Consider the following 17,498-nt stretch of genomic DNA (forward strand, 5'->3'; position numbering starts at 1 on the left):
AGGACCCGTAAGCCCACATCAAGGGGTGCGGGGAACCCTGTCACCCCATCCTCCCTAATGAAGGGGGGGCGCAGTCAACTCCACCTGAATGCGAACAAGAGGGAACCAGAACCCCTTGAACACACACCGTACAGGCGGAACCACGTGTGACTCAACACACTGTGGCCCATACCCATACACTCCTGCTACCCTACCAAAGGACGGGAAGCAGGAAAGCCCACAGACCCCAGAACCGCCTGGGAGACAGAACCCCCGGTCATGTCCATGAGGTAAAACCTTACAAAGGGACCCGGGGAGGACCATGAAGCTGCAGCACAGATGTCCTCCACCGAGGCCCCACCCAGGAGAGCGGCAGAAGCAGCCACCCCACGAGTGGAGTGCGCCCTGACGCCCCCAGGGGGATCCTGGCCAGCCAACGTGTAGCAGAGGGTAATGCCCTCGCACAACCAATGGGACAGTCGCTGCTTCGACAGTGCCTTACCAGCACGAGCCCCACCGTAACAGACAAAAAGCTGGTCGGTAACCCTGAAGTCCTGAGTACGGCTGAGGTAAATCCCCAAAGCATGGACTGGACATGACAGGTGAAGGCCTGCATCTAACTCACTAGTGTGAGGAGGAGGACGAAACGCCTGAACCACAATATCCCGGGAGCGGAAGGAACTCCGGATATTCTTAGGCACGAAAGCAGGATTAGGTCGCAGAGTGGCACCGCAATCGGTCCGAAAAGACAGGCACTCTGGACGTACCGAGAGAGCACAGAGCTCACCTACGCGTTTAGCGGAAGTGACAGCCAGTAGGAACGCGGTCTTGAAGGACAGCTGTCCCAACGGCGCCTGCTCGAGCGGCTCAAACGGGGCCAAGGACAACCGACCGAGGACCAATTGAAGATCCCAAGTCGGAGCCAAGGAGCGTTGCACCGGCTTAACGCGTCGAGAGAGGGTGGCTGAACAAAACAGTCCCCTCAAAACCCTCATGATAGGAGGATATAGCTGCCGCATATACCCTCACCGTCGAAGCCGACAGTCTACCAAGAAGAGACTGGAGATAACTCAGAACAGCATCCAGGGGGCAGGAGACTGGGTCCCAGCCCCCCTCCTTACACCACTCTTGGAACGCACGCCATCTGCCCGCGTAAACCGCGACAGTGGAGGGAGCATGCGCACACCGGATGGTATCAACCACCGAGGGATCCATCCCCTCCAGACTCACCCTCCCACCAGCCACACCACCAGGCGTTGACCCAACACCGGAGGCTGGAAAAACAATCCGTTGCGCTGTGAGAGGGCCGTCGCTGACCACGGAATGACCCAAGGAGGAGCGACCAGAAGCTGGATTAAGACCGGGAACCACACTGACGTGCCCCGGTCCGGTGCGACCAGGATCACCGTCCTGCGCTCCCTCCGTCCGGTCAACAAGGTTAGCATATGATCAGAAATAGACACTCACACCATGCTCCCATTTACTTCTCCTTTATGTAAGCCTGGTCAATTAGCAAGTTACAATTTATACTTTATGTGGTTCATATGGCATGTATTCACATTAGGCACCGGGTGCTCTCACTTGTATTATAGGGGAACGCTATTCCCAACATAGGCACCTAGTGCTCAATACATTATTACAAAACCCCGCTTGGATTAGGGGAAGACCCAGGCACATGGTAAGGAGTTCAATGGGAATTCAAGAACGTCACAGTTATCACAATACAATACCAAATAAAACTTACACTAAAGCCGGCTTATAATGGTTAGGGTACCCCTAGACACTGGTCGTTAGCGTTCGCTCAAATGGATACTGTTTTGGGCACACGGAGTACCGCTGTACTTAACCAAGATGGCGGATCCACTCTCACCACCCCTCGTCCGGGTGACAAGATGGCGTCGGGCGATCCCGCGAGCACAGCCAGCGGGCTGGGGTAGACAGCATGGGCAGTGGTGTAACTGGAGGAGCGTGCTGTGTTGTGGCGACCTCTTCTGGAGGAAGAGGTGTCCTCTGCTGCGTTGATGAGACGTCCACTGCGGGCTGCTGTCTGGGCTGGCGCGCTCTAAACTGTTTGGCCACCTTAAACACAGCTAAACTGTGGGTCTTAGTGAACCCTCCTGCTATCGTCTGTACTACTAACGCAACGTGGCTGTATGCACCACCGGTCTTCAGCGACGCTCGCCTGGTGATATATTTGAGTCACTATAGCCGTTAGCAGCATGCTAATACACCGCTCACACTTCTGGGATAACACGTTATCTATGGACGTTGGTTCTTCTTTCTGTATCGCTTACTCACACACTTCACTATCGCTTGTACTTCTAGGATAACACGTTATCTAGCAAGTACTCTCTATCACCCGTTGCTCTCCAACGGGGCTCTTCAACGGGACTCTTCAAACGGGGCTCGTCCAGAGCACACGCCCGTTCACGACCGCTCACGTCCGAGTTCACTGCCGAAGAGGACTTCCTTCTGTTCCGCCCTCCAGGTAATCATCTCTCACTCGCTGCTCCTCTCTCCTCCGCTCCACCTGCCACCACTGCCCCCTGCTGGCGACCGCAACTGGTCCCACTATAGGACAACTCAAGGCAAGGAGAAAGATGCTTCAATGTCATGTTAATGATCCATATCGAAGCCGCCTGAAAGAAGAGCACCTCGCATCATTAGTAGTCCGGGCGAGATATCAAAAGGAACACTGTTTATCACACTTTATACACACAGGGGAAGTTAGTCAGCACTTCTGAATACTTAGCAGAATATTCAGGATGCTACAATAGCATTAACTATTTATGTTCTTATTCAATGGCATTAACTATTTATGTCTCTATGACTAAATAGTTATGAATCTGAAACCTGAGTTACAAATTCATAGTGTTATATGTTATTGTTACAAAGGGTCAGATTAAACCGAATATATATATTTATTACTTGAGATATATTGTATAATATTTGTATATCGTCTGATATCCCTTGTATATTCTTTGTACATATACACGGAATATCCCTTTACCTAGGTACAGGCCAGACCATAATATTCGTTCTCCTATTGGACAGCGACCCCCTAGGCGCCAACGGCCATACCCCCAATGTCTAGTTCAAAGTCACCGCTAAGACATGTCTCAACATGCCCAGGTTTGCGCAGTAATACGAGACAGAACTGAGGTTGGCACTAGATTATTCATCTTATGTATAAATATGTTGCAGGTGGATACAGCAGTTATGTTACCCCAACAAGTTGAAGCCTTCACCACGATACAACGTGCCGTGAAGTGGGCCCGTTTTGCCCCTAAATAGAGCCTTGAGACCGCGTGTGAATTGATAGCTAAAGTGTCAGAGTTTAACGCTGTATCGTCGAGTTCGACTTATTCTATTATAAAGTAATAGTCTATTATGTATAGTGTATCGTGCGGCTACCGTTCTACAGTGACCAGCATTACCACCGTTTCATCGTACCGAGCTAGTGTGCTTATCCAGGCTGGGCGGCCTAACCTTGTGCCGCCATCCGAGGAGCCCTAGACGAGAACCGTATGGATATGTACACTGGATAACCTACACCGACGAATGCAGAGCCCTTTTCGGCTGGATTATATTGCTTTGGTACTGTGGCTGCTGGAGCAGAGAACCGTCTACCCCCACTACCGTGTGGGATCTACCCTGTGAGGAGCCCTGTCGAGCCCGCCTCTAGAACTCAGAGGCTGGCTAGCTTTCATCCATGCTGCAGTGCATACCGGAGTATAGCTGTTGCTTTGTCTAAGGACCAAGGGATTATTGCACCGTCTCCTGTACCTGGAGTCTCTTTATTCCTCGTTGATCCAGACTTTTGCTCCCGACAATTCCTCTCCCCTGCTGGCTTACAACCGGAGGGAACCCCCCTAGTATCTCCAGCTGACCTACGAGTGTGCCTTATATAATTCTTATGCTACAGGTGGTATTAATTATCTCCATCGTAATATGCTCATGGACTTACGCTCTTGACCTATTCATGCACATTCTTCGCCATACAAGCGCGACCCTAATTCTCAATACTGTAATCTAATATTGCTGCTCTTCTAATAAATATTACAAACAGGACTTTCTTGGTTAAGCCGTGTTATTGTGTGGGTGTTCATCATATATACCTGTGTACTGTATGGCCAGTAATTAAAGTACATAACTCAGTAGTGGTTTAATGATACCATACTCTCAATACAGTCAGGGAATTGTACCCCTCAGTTACAATTGGTCCTTCGAGCCGGATGGTAATCAGTGTAATATTTAATATAATATTAATATTAACCATGGCCAGCGGTGAACACTCCACAAACGGCTCTCCTAAGCTAGAACGCCCGCAGCGCAGACGGCAGCCACCTCCTTACCTAGAGGACTACGCTGCCAGTCTACTACCTAGCTTTATACAGACGTCAAATGCGGAAAAAGCGGATAGTAAAAGCATGTCAAACCCTACCGACCAGGCGACCTTGCCAGTAGAGATCCTAGTGGGTTCTAACGTAACTGACCAAGCTCACAGGGGGGATAAAGAAAGCGCTCCAGGGACGGAACCCGACCCACTACCAGAAGAGAAGCGCACCCAGGAGATAGACCTCCTCGGAGCGCGACAGGAGAACGGATCTCCAACGAGCACTGTCAGAAGCCGATCACCTCCATCAGTGTCTTCCCCCAGCGAGGCGGACAAGATGCTGGCGCAGGCATTTATCGCCACCCTGGCAGCCTCCACTGAACGCGATCGACTCCAAGCACAGACGCTTAGCGAGCGCGAACATTCTTCCATGGAACAAGAGCGCCTCCGAGCGCAACACCAAAGTGAGCGCGAACACTCTACCATGGAAAGAGAACGCCTGCAGGCTCAACAACTGAGTGAGCGCGAACAATCTGCAGACAAAAGAGAGCGCCTTCACGCGCAACTCCAAGCGCAAGCCCTTAGTGAACGCGAACACTCTGCGACCCAGCGAGAGCGCTTCCAGGCGCAGCAAAGGAGTGAAGACGACCGCATACGCCTGGAGACCAGACGCCTCCAGACGGAAGAGAATATTGAAAGAGACCGCGCCGATGCCCAGCGCGCCGCCGCCGATGCACAGCGCGACGCCGCCAATGCACAGCGCGACGCAGTCCAAGCCCAGCGCGAAGCAGAGCGCGACCTCGCTCACATCAAGCGCGAAGCCGAGCGCGACCGACTACAAGCGCAGATAATGGAGCAACTGATTGCCAGGGCGACACCTCCTCTCTCCGCACGGAGCTCCAGGGCATCGTCAAGACAAGGGTCTAGGGCACCTTCCCCTACCCGACCAAGCGACCCGGAGCCCGGCCAACAGAAAGAGCCTATACACGTCTCCGAACCCCCTCCCCGACCGGTCCATGCGAGACCCAGCAACAGGGAAGAACCGGCCTACGCTGCCGAGAGACTGAATAGACGATTGCAAGATCTAGAAGACCTAGCAGAGGAAGAGGAAGAGGAAGAGGAGGAAAGTCAAGCCCACCAGCAGCATCGTACTCCACAGGACCAGGAGGTCCAGTACAGCCCAGACTTTACCCCCGAGGCCCTGCGTTACAGACCCCCGACTCAACTCAAGGGTGAGTTTGACGCACCTCCAGCCCCGAGGAACAGCACCTGGGTACCCGGGCTTTGGTACCCACCAAGTACCAGCCCACAACGACACGTACGGGGAGACTCGCCCAGGAGGCCTCTCCCCCAACGCTCACCGATGTGCCAGCCATCCATGGCATCGTACCTTGGCACACCGACGTTCCCGGATTTCAAACACGAGGACAGAGCACAGTACACGGAACTACGGATGTGCTTAGAGACTATGATGTCCGATGTCCCCGATGAGACGTACAAATATGCTATCCTCCTTCAGGCGGCAAAGAGACCACCGTGATCCCAACGGTCCCGAGCCATCCCTCCTAGACCTGGTCGACTTCCTCACGAGAGAAGTCAGCAGCCTACGACTGGATACGTTCGTGCGGAGTGGACCAAGCCCCAGAGAGGGACCTCGGAGATCCAACGATAACCGCAGGCTGGTGACCGTCATGCACCAAGCCGAATCAGTACCGCGTAACAAGAACCACAGCACCCCCTCGACGAAAGAGAAGTGGAAGATTGTATGCCAGTACTGCGAGAAAGAACATTGGCTGTCACACTGTGACACGTTCAAGAAGATGACCGCCGACGAGGTGAGTCAATGGATAAAGTCCAACCGCCGCTGTTACCGCTGTGCGCGCAGCCATATGGCAGCCGAGTGCCGCTTGAAGAAGAGGTGTAGTCGGTGTGACGGAGCCCACTTGGACGTCTTGCATGACAGTAACAGGAAGAAACCCGCACCCTCAAGCAGCACCAGAGTAAGCGTCATGTATATTGACCCCGCCAGCAGCGGGGGCTCCCGGGTGCTCTTGAAGGTGGTCCGAGTGACATTAAGCTACGAGGACAAGGTCATGGACACTTACGCCGTCCTTGACGACGGGTCAGAAAAGACTCTCCTCCTCGCATCCGCTGCGGCCCAGCTGGGTCTGCGGGGGAGCGAAGAAACGATGACGATTCGTACTATAAGAAGAGACCTGAAGACGATAAAGGGTGAGCACGTCTCCTTCACTATCGCAGCAAGCGGGCAGCCAGAGAGGCGGTATAGGATCACTAACGCTTTCACCAGCCAAGACATAGGCCTGTCGCGGTACACCTACCCCATCGCCAAGCTGATGGACAAATACGTGCACCTGCGTCAACTACCTATACCGCTCATCGACGGCGCCACCCCGACCCTGCTCATAGGATCCGACCACGCACACCTCATCGTCCCGACGGACCGGGTCCACATTGGGCCCAGAGGCTGTCCAGCAGCAGTCGAGACCCGCCTAGGATGGACACTACAAGGCCCCCTCTCCAGGTCTCCCAACCGAACAGCAGCCACTCGCTGCCTCCACTCCAGAGTGACAGAAGAAGACACCACCCTCCTACAGCACGTCGAGAGGCTATGGACACTAGAGACAATGCCCTTTAAGAACGAAAAGAAACACATTCGTTCCAAGGAAGACATTTATGCCATAGCCCTCCTCGAGCAGGGGACAAAGAGAGTCAAAGTCAATGGAGTGATGAGATACGCAACTCCACTCCTGAGGCGAGAGGGTATGCCTACCTTCCACGCCTCAAAAGAAGCGACGGAGCAATATCTACTGAACACCGAGCGGCGCCTAGCCAGAGACCCCGCTCAAGCCACTGTGTACCGCGCTGAGATTGACAAGCTAATCACAGCGGGACACATAAAGAGAATTGACATTCAAGAGGCCGATCAGACGACCGAATCATGGTACGTGCCCCACCACAAGGTCCACCACAACGGCAAGGATCGTATTGTGTTTAACTGCAGCTACCAGATCGGATCACAAAATCTGAATAAAGAGCTCTTGCCCGGCCCAACACTCGGCCCCTCTCTACTAGGCGTGTTGCTACATTTCCGCCAGAACAAGGTGGCCATCAGCGGCGACATCAAAGGGATGTTCCTGCAGGTGCGACTAGTGGAAGAGGACAAGCCCCTGCTGCGGTTCTTATGGAGAGAGAGGATCGGGGATGAGCAACCATCCATCTATCAATGGGAAGTCCTCCCTTTCGGAACCACATGCAGCCCATGCTGTGCTACGTTCGCACTGCAAAAACATGTCGCAGAGGACCCAGCAGCTGACGAGGAGGTCAGACAAAGTGTAGAAAAGAGTTTCTACGTGGACAACTGTCTGCAAAGCGTCTTGACGCCAGAAGAGGCCGAGGCCCTCCTATTCAAGCTCCGCGCCTCCCTGATCAAAGGCGGCTTTGATCTCCGGCAGTGGGCCAGCAGCGACCCTCAAGTACTGCGCAGCCTCTCCCCAGAGGACAAGGCAGCAAGCAGCGAGACCTGGATGGCGACCATCCCAGGTGAAGCCCAAGAAATGACATTAGGACTAGTCTGGCGCTTCAAAACAGACTCGCTCCATTATAGACACACACCCCTGACCAAGGAGCAAGGAAGGTCGATTTCACTACCGACCACCAGACGGAGTGTATACAGAACACTCGCCAGACAATATGACCCGTTGGGATGTATTCTACCTTACACCACCAGGGCAAAGATGATTGTACGAGAGCTGTGGGAAAAGGACCAGGGCTGGGACGACCCCATACCCGACCACCTTGCTTCCACATGGAGAGAGTGGGAAACAGAACTGCACGTCTTCAGCGACGCCTCCGAAGTAGCCTACGGTTCGGTGGCCTACTTGCGGGCCCGAGAAGAGGTAGGAGAAATACATACCGCCTTCATCCTGGCTCGCTCAAGAATAGCCCCCGCAAGCAACAATCGATCCCGCGTCTAGAGCTCTGCGCAGCCCTAGTAGGAGCGCAACTCGCCACGTTAATCCAACGTGAACTCACCATCCCGGTGCAAAGAACAATCCTGTGGTCAGACTCCATGACCGTACTCACATGGATCCAGTCCGATTCGTGTAGATACAAGGTCTTCGTGGGAGTCAGAATCACAGAGATCCAAGATCTAACAGAATCAGCATGCTGGAGGTACGTGGACACAAAACAGAACCCAGCAGACGTCATCACACGGGGAATGTCCCTGGATGACCTCACACGTCACAATCTCTATAGTGACGGTCCCGAGTTCCTCAAGCTCCCGGAAGAAGAGTGGCCTACACCCACCCCACGGGAGGCTAGTCAAGAGGAGGCAGAGATGAAGAAATCTATGTTCTGTGGGTTGACGCACACACCAGTCCCCACAGATCCCAACATAGACGACTGCCCTACCCTTGAGAGTGCGCAGTTAAAGACATTCCTGTGGCACCACCCTGAGGTTCCCTCCACTACTGACATTAATGCAGCTAACTACGAAGAAGCAGAACTCCTTCTGCTACAGCGAGCCCAAAGAGACTCATTCCCCGACGAGCTAGACTGTCTGCAGGGATCAAAGCCAGTCCCGTCAGACAGCAGACTGCTCCACTTGGCCCCTGAGCGCGACGCCCATAATCTCATCAGAGTGGGTGGTCGTCTGAGAAGGGCCCCAGACTTAACGGATGACGTCAAGTTCCCGATAGTTCTCAACAGCCGACACAAGGTCACAGAGCTCATCATAAAGAAATACGACGAGGACGCGCACCACGCCGGGGCAGAGAGAGTCTTCGCTGAGATCAGACGTCGCTATTGGATACTGCAAGGAAGAGAAGCAGTACGACGCTTCCAGCGGACCTGTCTAGACTGTCGCAAGTGGCGAGCACAGCCCAGTATACCCATGATGGCTGACCTACCCCCCTGTCGCCTCCGACTCGGCGACAAGCCCTTTCACTCCACCGGTATGGACTGCTTCGGTCCGCTGTATGTGAAGAAAGGAAGAGGGACGGAGAAGCGGTGGGGTATTGTATTCAAATGCATGACCACCCGAGCGATACACATAGAACTCTTTCCAACCATGAGTACGGACTCATTCCTTATGGCCTTCCGGAGATTCACAGCGCGGAAAGGAAAACCGTCTATATTATTGTCTGATCACGGGACAAACTTCAAAGGCGGAGAAAGAGAGCTGAGAGAGAGCTTCCAAGCTATGGGCCCAGAACTTAAGACCCACCTCGCTCCCTCTCAGATTGATTTCCAGTTTAACCCCCCGAATGCCCCTCACTTCGGGGGAACTTGGGAACGAGAAGTACGTTCAATAAAGACAGCCCTGTACGCCGTGCTTGGGGCCCAGACCGTGGCGGAAGAAGTCCTCACGACAGTCCTCACGGAGATCGAGGGAGTATTGAACTCAAAGCCCCTTGGTTACGTCTCAAGTGATGTAGCAGATGTCGACCCAGTCACCCCCAACACTCTCTTGATGGTGCGGCTGGACCCCGCGCTCCCACAGACAGTGTACAGACCTGAGGAAGCGAACGGCCGAAGAATGTGGAGGTACAGTCAAGTATTGGCTGACAAGTTTTGGAACAGTTTCCTCCTCCACTATCTACCGTCTCTACAGACCCGCCAGAAATGGGTAAAAGAAAGAGACAATTTGACGGAGGGCACAGTCGTCATGATTATCGACCAGTCACTACCCCGAGCTATGTGGCCGGCCGGCCGCGTAAGCAAAGTGATCACTGGTGCCGACGGAAAGGTCAGAGCGGCAGAAGTGCTCGTCCAGGGACGGACATACACCCGACCCGTGGTGAGGCTGATAGAGTTGCCAAGGCTACCTGATTCCCTTGATGACGACCATGACCCACTGACTTTGTGAATTGCCCTACTCCTCACAACGGACATTGAGTAGTGGACAAGGCGGTTAATCTGTCTCTGCTTATCTAATTAGGTGCGGACTAATTAGGAGGCGGCTGTTACAAAGGGTCAGATTAAACCGAATATATATATTTATTACTTGAGATATATTGTATAATATTTGTATATCGTCTGATATCCCTTGTATATTCTTTGTACATATACACGGAATATCCCTTTACCTAGGTACAGGCCAGACCATAATATTTGTTCTCCTAGGAGGGGCGGAGCTGAGCGATCATGGAGTAGACGTGTTTCACATGAGCTCCCTTCTACCATGCTGAATATACGTTTCTCCCCATTAGTCTTTATTTTATTTTTATTTGTTTTTTATCTGTTTGCTAGGTCGTCGTGTTTAGTATACTGTCGTCGACTTTTTTTGACTTTCTGCGATGACGGGGGTGGAAACCAGAGCCATGAGCGCCCCATCCAGCAAACCACCACCACCGGGCCTGGCTGCATCGTCGTCCGGTGTCGGGGAAATAAGCGAAGCTGTGCTCTTGGTCATGACCAAGCTACACGCAGACTCCGAGGCACGCGTCGCTGAAGCACAGAAGAAAGTGTTGGCGGATTTTTGTGTCAACCTCCGTCGTGAGATATCGGAGGAAATACGGCTGGCGGTGGTCCCGCTGACAGACAGGATGGAGTCGATTCACGCTGCCTCATCGGCTAATGCTAACGAACTAGCCATGCTAACGACGGAGGTATCATTACAGTGCGAGAAGATGGCGGGTCTCGAATCCGCCCTGCTGGCTAGGCAGGCTGAAGTCAACAAACTACAGTCGGCAATGGAGGAGATGCAGTCCCGGGATAGACGCCACAACGTCAGGATTGTTGGAGTACCGGAGACCAGCGGTGAAGGCCGTCTCTCTGAGACCATGCCCGAACTGCTGCAGAAAATACTAGGGACGGACGTCCTCCCTTCGCCTCCTGTCTGTGAGTCGGCCTACAGAGCGGGCAGGTTTTCTCCCGGCGTGAACAAAGAGCCGAGGCCCATCATAGTCAAGCTGAACAGGCTTCAGCAGAGAGAACTCATCATGCGGTCGGCTCGTACCAGAAGGGGTAATCTGAGGCTTGGCGATCACAAAGTGGCCATTTTCGAGGACTTTACGCCGGAGGTTCACGCACAGAGAGGCAAATACAAGGTGGTCCTGACTAAGCTATGGAAACTAGGCCTGAGGCCCACGTTATTCGCTCCCGCGAAATTATCTGTATTGGAGAAGGTCGATGGTCAGCGTTCATTTTGGTCGTTGGCTAAAGCGAAGGAATATCTCGCGGGGATACCCGAGACTGTTGCTTGATATCTATGTCGGGTGAGTGACTTGGCGGTGTGGGCCTATATTCATTGATTAGGCCGTCTATTCACAAATACTTGCTGTCATGCCCAGACATGCTAACTGCCCACTGCCCATCCAACTAGCGGGGCTTCCCAATGACTTCTGTTACTTGCTAAAGCTGACCTCATGGTCGTACTTGTGTATCGCCTCATTGGAAGCTAACGAGCTAGCTGAACAATGTACATAATAGGCTAACGTGCTATCCGGATTCATCACTAGCTTACGCGCTAGCCTTGGGCTAGCTAAGCGGGCTTCGTCTATCATCTGCGCTGAGACATTCGAGACCCGTTAATGGTTACGTATTTTGGTTGCTGTTGCTGTTCAAAGTGACATTGGTTTGCACAATTCAAGAGTGATCGGGTCCTTAACTAACTTCTGGTATGCTTTTATTTTTATATCCAGGTTGTTTTGAACTTTGGGATCCAATAGTAGAAGCCAAGGTCGGTTGAATATGCATATACAATATATGATAACAGGTTGGGTCGGGTATGGCTTGCACTTTATGGCTATATGGTTATATGGCTTGCACTTTAGCCATAACCCTCTTTTCCTTTTTTTCTTATTGTCGCTGTTTTTATGTCATCTGTATGCGCGATTTAAATGTGATCCGATTCTACCTTGGACTAACTGCTGATATGCCTTAATTTTGTTTTGAATTTTCCGTGATCCATTTGTGCTATAACGTTGCGACATTAATATGCAGACTCCAAGGTAGATGGTTACAGGGTTGATGTTGAGTAATTATATAATAATGGCTAATTTTTCCATTATAGCTGTCATTTTAGGGCCAAGGCTCACGTTGGCTCTCGACCGAATATACATAAAATATGTGATAACAGGCTGGCTTAGGTTTAGCTTTGCTTGCACTTTAGCCATAACCCTCTTTTTCCTTTTCCTATTGTCGCTGTTTTAATGGCATTTGAATGAGCAATTTAACTGTGATTCGATCCTACCTTAGACTAACTGCTGATATGCTTTGATTTTGTTTTGAATTTTCCCTTATCCATTTATACTATAACGTTGCAACATTAATATGCAGACTACGAGGTAGATGGTCACAGGGTTGATGTTGAGTAATTATATAATAATGGCTAATTTTTCCATTATAGCTGTCATGTTAGGGCCAAGGTTCACGTTGGCTCTCGAACGAATATACATAAATATGTGATAACAGGCTGGGTCAGGTTTAACTTTGCTTGCACTTTAGCCATAACCCTCTTTTTCCTTTTCCTATTATTGTTGATTCTTACATAGGTTATGTCATTTCAGCCGTTGTGCCTGATCAGAGGGACTGCTTCAGGGGTGCACTTTAACCATAACCCCTTTTTTCCCTTTCTTATTATTATCATTGTTTAATTGACATTGTTCACACAATTTTGCACAATTAACCTGTGACCCGATCCTGCCTTAGACTATCGGCTGGGATGCTTTAATTTAATTTTGTTTTGAATTTTCCTGTACCCATTTGGGCTATAACATTGCGACGTTGAAGCGCAGATTCGGAAATAGATGGTTGCAGGTTGATGTGGAGTTATTATTTAATAATGGCTATTTTTACCATTATGGTTGTCTTATGTTGGGGCCAGGGCTCAGGTGGTTTTCGACCGATATCTTTATTGATTTTATTTTTATTATTATTTGTGTTTATTGGACTAGTGGGGGTTTACTCAGGGGTTTATCTAGAGGGGGGTTAGAGTGGGGAGCGTCTTATTGGATCCATGTCTCTAGTGGGAAGTGATAGGAAGATGACCATCCTCAGTGGATGGGGCATAGGGTGGGGATTGGAGAGTGGGTATAGGGGGGCTTATAATAGAACGGGTGGGTTAGGGTTTAGAGTAGAAGGAGGGGGGGTTGTAGCTGGGGTGGTATTTTTATGTGTTTTATGTACTGTTGTCTTATATGTGTGTAATTGTTCCTCCTCTGAACTCCTGGGATTGACCGTCTGGGCCCGCCTGGATCAGCGCCTCTGTACTCAGCCTGGCTGCACTGGTATGTTCTCTACGCATTTAGACGAGCTCGACCATGGCTGAATTGAATATTTTAATTTGGAACGCAGGAGGGCTTAACGCCCCACACAAGCGTGCCAGTGTCCTTTGGCTATTGAAGAGGAGAAATATTGACCTTGCTCTCCTTAGTGAGACGCATTTATTGGTAGGTGACGTGTCAAGACTAGCAAATCGGCAATATCACGTTATCTCCTCATCCTCAGCCGATGATAAGACGAAAGGAGTAGTCATAGTTACAAGACGTAACCTTGATATCAAAGTCTTGGATGTATGGTCGGACACGGAGGGAAGGATTACTATAGCAAAAGTTGAATTCTTGCATAGGAAGATGGCTATAATAGCATTGTATGCTCCTAACACATTTGATTCAGCGTTCTATAATACAATCACGAAGAATATGTTGGAACTTAATGGATACGCTCTCATTGTGGGTGGCGATTTTAATGCGTGCTGGGATGCGGAGATGGATAGGTCCGGGCCCTCTGAAACGAGCGACCAAAAACGGGCCTCTAAGGCCCTTAGGATGTGGGCCAAGGATACGGGGCTCACAGACCTTTGGCGCCTATCCAACCCCACCCTCAAAGATTACTCTCACCTGTCAGCCAGACACAAAAGCTTCTCTCGAATTGACTATGCATTCGCGTCCCCTAATATGTTTGATAGTTTCGATGTCTCATTGGTTCCCTTGGCTCTCTCAGACCACAAGGGGATTTTCCTTACGGCAACCTTTGGCAGGCTCTCCGCAAGAGCTCCCAGATGGCGTTTTAATTCGACCTTGCTAAAGAACGATGACTTCTGTTCTGAGTTCAGGAGTAAACTAGCTGAATTTTTGCAGATCAACGTTGGCACAGTAGAAGACCCTAGGGTCCTGTGGAACGCATTGAAAGGATTTGTCAGGGGTCATGTCACACTATTTGCCTCCAATTTGCGAAAATCCCGGTCAAAAAAGCTAGAAGGACTGGAATCATTATATGCGGACCTATACGCATCCTTGCAAACTAACTATAATGAACGACTAAACACACAACGTAAGATAGTCAAAAAAGAAATAAACTCCATACTTAAACAACAGTCTGAGTTCTTGATACATAGGACAAGACAAAATTACTATTTTCACGGCTCCAGACCTAGCCATCTATTGGCAATGAAAATACGCTCAAATTATCATTTCTCGGATATCCCCTCGATTAGGACGAGCCAGGGTGCAGTCACTACTGATTCGAAAAAGATCAATGACACTTTTAAAGAGTTTTACTCACAGTTATATAGCTCAGAGGGTAATCTTGATGACTCTAAATTTGAATCGTTCATTGGCGGGCTTGAGATACCCCACATTTCTGAGGAAGAGGCCAAGGAACTGGGGAGACCGATTACTCTCGTGGAATTGAGGGAGACGATTGTTGAAATGCAGAGGGGTAAGGCACCAGGCTGGGATGGTATTCCACCCGAAGTGTATTTAGCTTTCTGGGACCAACTGGGTCCATTGATGCTCGATATGATCAATTACGCTATCGAACAAGGGGAGTTCTCAAGAGATGTCAATATGGCGTTGATTTCTTTACTTCTCAAGAAGGACAAAGATCCCAATGATTGTGGTAGCTATAGACCCTTGAGTCTTCTCGGGGCCGATTTAAAAGTGTTTGCCAAGGTGCTGGCCCGTCGCCTGCAGAGATTTATGTCTGTATTGGTACACTGCGATCAAACTGGTTTTATCCCGGGGCGTCTGGCTGCAGATAATCTTAGGAGGCTGTTGCATGTAATCGATAACAGTAAAGACAATACAACTCCATCCACAGTTCTGTCTTTGGATGCCATGAAGGCGTTTGACAGACTTGAGTGGTCATACCTGTGGAAGGTACTTGAGGTCATGGGTCTTGGGAAGAGTTTTATTCATATGATTAAAGTCCTGTATGCCTCGCCGTCTGCGATGATACTGACAGGCAAAAACTGTTCCACACTCTTTCCAGTCTCCAGATCTTCTAGACAGGGTTGTCCTCTGAGCCCAGGACTGTTCGCGCTTTCCCTCGAACCTTTGGCCCAATTTATTAGGCAATCGGAGGACATCGTCCCCATAATGGTCAATAATACTCCACACAAAATTGCTCTCTATGCGGATGACCTGCTGATTTTCATGGACGACCCCTCCCGGTCGGCCACAAAATTATTGAGGATAATCGACGACTTTGGTAAATTGTCAGGCTTTAAGATTAACTGGAACAAATCAGCCTGCCTACCTCTTAATGAACTGGCCAAGGCGGTACGACTACCAGCTGATATCCCCATAGTAGAACATTTTAAATACTTGGGCATAGAGATATTCCCCACGCTGAACCAAACTACTAAGTACAACTTCACGGGTACTTATGATAAAATACGCCAGGATCTAGACAGGTGGTCGTCCCTTCCTAACTCCTTACAAGCCCGGGCTTCCATAATCAAAATGAACATCCTGCCTAGGATAGATTTTATTAGCTCAATGCTCCCCCTGCCCCCTCCAATAGACCACTGGCGCAAGGTACAATCGATGGTGTCTAGGTTTATCTGGAATAACAAACGCCCGAGAATCAAAAGGGCTACTACTCAACGTAGAAAACAAGATGGGGGCCTCGCAATCCCTGATTTTAAGCTTTATTTCTGGTCCTTTTCACTGAGACCTCTGATGGCTAGACCCTGTAGAGGCTGTATCGTGGCGCTCCTTAGAAGCGGCGGCGGTGTCTCCGCTAAGATTGCAGGATGTAGTGTACTCCACTGTCTCTATTTCGAAATGCCGGCTGAGGTATGGACCGATCATAACTTGATCGTGATCCAAACGTGGCGTAATGTACAGAAGTCGTGTGGGGTTAAATGCCCATGGCACCTGGACTTTCCAATTTTTAATAACCAGCAATTACTTGTTGGACACAAGCCGGTTAATATTCCTCAATGGCAAAGGAGGGGAGTGCATACTCTGGAGGATATTTATGATAAGAGCGGCCTCCGTGCGTTTCAGGACTTAAGAGAATTTTATGATCTTCCCGGCGAGTCCTTCTTTCTTTACCTTCAACTAAGGTCAGCACTGAGGGCGCATGGCGTACCGTGGGCTCAGGCCTTGCACCCACACCCCTTCCTCAGGCTCATAGTGGACAGGACGACATCCAGAGGGTTTGTCTCCGACTTTTATACGCTCTTAATTCAATCCACGTATAAAAATGTATCATTGGATACAATCTGGCGTGTGGATATCCCGGAGTTGGACCCCGAGTTTGACTGGGATGATGTTTGGGCAAATGTGGCATTATCTTCCCGCAACCCCAATCACCAGCAAATTAATTTTAATTATATTCATAGGACCTATCTTACACCTAGGAAGCTATATGCTATGGGACTGATAACCGACTCTCGGTGCACTTTGTGCTCTCAAAAGGCCACTGGCACTTATATGCATATGTATTGGGATTGCCCACCAGTGGCCCGCTTCTGGAGGTCAATAACGGACAAACTTTCAGATCTGTGTGGCTTAACTATCCCATTCACAGCTGTTACGCTACTCCTGAACGATATAACGACACTACCCGCGTCCGTACAACTGAAAAGGGTTGTCCTAGCGGGCGTCACAGCAGCGAAGAAGCTAATAGCAATGAGATGGAAGGAGCCTGAGAAGCTTACAATGATTAACTGGTCCCTAACTCTATTGGATGTGATTTATCTTGAGATATCCACAGCCCGGGTGATCGGGGTAGGGCAGGCTGGAATTGACCTGTGGTTCGCAGCAGCTGAGAAGGTAAAGACCGCAGTGTGCGGCTGAGCGGGGTTGGGGCGCTTGATCGGGGGGGTCCGGCGGTCTCTGTCTTGGTTTTTGTCTTGTCCTTCTTAACTTTGACTGGGGGGATTTTAGGGGGGGTTGGTATTTAGCTATTCTGCGCTATATGTCAA

Source organism: Notolepis coatsorum, assembly GCF_963971535.1.
Source record: "Notolepis coatsorum genome assembly, chromosome: 14".
NCBI lineage: Eukaryota > Metazoa > Chordata > Actinopteri > Aulopiformes > Paralepididae > Notolepis > Notolepis coatsorum.